This window comes from Orycteropus afer, unplaced genomic scaffold (assembly GCF_000298275.1).
Source record: "Orycteropus afer afer isolate SDZICR_OR568_19922 unplaced genomic scaffold, OryAfe1.0 scaffold01301, whole genome shotgun sequence".
In the NCBI taxonomy this organism is placed as follows: Eukaryota; Metazoa; Chordata; class Mammalia; order Tubulidentata; family Orycteropodidae; genus Orycteropus; species Orycteropus afer.
In genome coordinates this window covers 46,341-48,804 of record NW_006922888.1, presented here as the reverse complement: position 1 = coordinate 48,804, position 2,464 = coordinate 46,341, and the positions used below count along the sequence as shown (strand labels likewise).

At 39.4% G+C, this 2,464-nt stretch overlaps 1 protein-coding gene across 1 annotated transcript in view; it reads right to left on the bottom strand.

Annotated features, from left to right (window-relative positions):
* OGT (O-linked N-acetylglucosamine (GlcNAc) transferase) overlaps positions 1 to 2,464 on the bottom strand; it is a 54,379-nt gene that overhangs the window by 47,468 nt on the left and 4,447 nt on the right. The window lies entirely within an intron of this gene.

Genomic DNA, 2,464 nt, shown 5'->3' with positions numbered 1-2,464 from the left:
CCCACCAGCCACTCCTCGGAAGGAATGCTGGGCAATTTACTTCCATAGTAATACTGCCTAGGCAACCCAAGGAGGGGTCGCTATGAGTCGGGACCAACTCGACGGCACACAACAACAACAATAATACTCTCCCTGTTAATAAGTTAGATAGTGAAAAGTATAGTTCTGCCTCCCACATTAATTTTCCTTGCTTAACATAGTCCTGTGGTTTGGTATACTGTCAATAACAATGACTGCTCTGCTACAAACAACCATCTGGAAACCTGAGCTAAGAGAATCAGAGTTATAGATGGTAAGGGCCAAAGCTGTGTAAGAAAGTCTCAGTGATCTTATAGCCAGTCAATCAGTAAGTAAAAGGCAAAACCAACCCTGATTAATAGAGGGAAAGAACATAATGTGACAACTGGGTACACAGGTCAGCCCTGACTCTTGGCAAGAACAGGATTCAAGCTCCAGAAGCAGCATATAAGAGGAATCCCTAAAACTTTTTGTGGGTAAGTAGCTAGATGGTAGCATAGTGCCTAAGGCACTTGACTGCTAACCAGAAGGCTGGCGGTTCAAACCCACCAGTCACTCCTCGGAAGGACGGTTGGGCAATCCTACTTCCGTAGTGATACTGCCTCGGAAACCCAAGGAGGGGTCGCTATGAGTCGGGGCTGACTCGATGGCAAGTAACAACAACAAGCTAGATGGTAAGTACAATAAAAATGACAGGAAGTCACTCAAATTTACATACATATAGTGGTGAAAGCATTCGACTGCTAATCAAAAGGTCAGTAGTTCAAACCCACCAGCAACTCCACAGGAGAAAGATGAGGCAGTCTGCTTCTGTAAAGATTTATAGCCTTTGAAAACCTTTGAGGCAGTTATACTCTGTCCTATAGGGTGGCTGTGAGTCAGAATCGACTTGATGGGAGTAGATTTGGTTTGGTTATCTACCTACCTAACTAAAATCTCTGAAAAAGACCAGACAAGATATTAGGATCACTGCCTACCTCCAAGAAGAGTAGCTGAGAGACTTTTCACTGCATTTATTAAAAAGCAATTAATTTTTTAAAATTTAGTAGCATAGTGCCTAAGACATTTGACAGCTAACCAGAAGGCTGGCAGTTCAAGCCTACCAGCCACTCCTCAGAAGGAAGATGGGGCAATCTACTACCATAGTGATACCACCTCAGAAACCCAAGGAGTGGTCGCTATGAATCAGATCCAACTCGACAGCAGTGAGTTTGTTTTTTGGTTTTAAACTCTTAAAATTAACTGAAAAAAGAATTGTTAATAGATGACATGATGAAAAGTGAATTCAGATCTCTGAAAAAACTTCTAAATTAAGCTTCAATTTGCTAACCAATAAAATAGGAATTAAGACTAAGACAGCAGAATATAATCAATGGTTTATCAAACTGCTCAGTGGCTGCCTTGAGGGGTGAGTGCCCTTTGGGGACATCATTCTTTTTATTTCTTTCATGTTTGCTTTCAGATAGATATTCAGACTCAGGTTTTAAAGTCCACTTTATCATTACTAAGTGTGTGAACCCAAGAAAGTTACTAACCTGTGAGTCTCTATTTTTTAAGGAGCTCTGGTGGCATAGTGATAAGGCACTTGACTGTTAACTGGTAGATCAGCGGTTCAAACCCACCAGCCTCTCTGCAGAAGGAAGACGGGGTGATCTACTTCCATAAGGATTTACAGCCTTGGAAATCCAATTGGGGGTCGCTATGAGTCAGCAATGACTCGGTGGCAGTGAGTTTGGGTTTTTTTTTGTTGTTGTTTGTTTGAGTCTTTTTTTTTTAATTGATAACATTGGAAATAATACTATCTACTTTGAAGGATCATCGAGGATTAACTTTTGAAGCACTGAACACAGTGACTGCACACACAATAGGCTCTCAATAAATGGTAGCTATTATTAAAACCACTTCCAGGGTTGTTGTAAAACTAAATGTTGATGATATACCTCGAGAATGTATTCTTAAAACTTTTTCTAGATTCCTGTAACTTATCTCTTAAGTTTATATCTACCTTCTCTCCCTAACTATGTCAAAAGGTCTGAGGGCAAGTCTTACTTTCTTTGTATCTTTCAGAAGCCCTAATACAGTACGAATTTAATTGTTGCCAGCTGGACCTACCTATTCCCCAGAAAACATCTGCAATTTAGGCAAAACACGTTTAAAAACTAATGAAAAGCCCATTGTGGGTATTACTATCTCATTTCTACTCCTGATTACACGGTAAGAAAAGAGAATAGGATATTGGAAGAGCAAATTTTGTGGCCTAGTTTTCATGTCAATGATCCATACATTGGCATCTTATTTTCATTAGTTTATATTACATATTAAGACCTTTTATCTATCATTCCTTGAAAATCAAATTGTTGCAAACACCTATCAGAATTTATACAAATTTAATCAAAACGTGTACTTTTAGGGGCACTATAAAAAACGGTGTAGAGTTTCTTGCAAT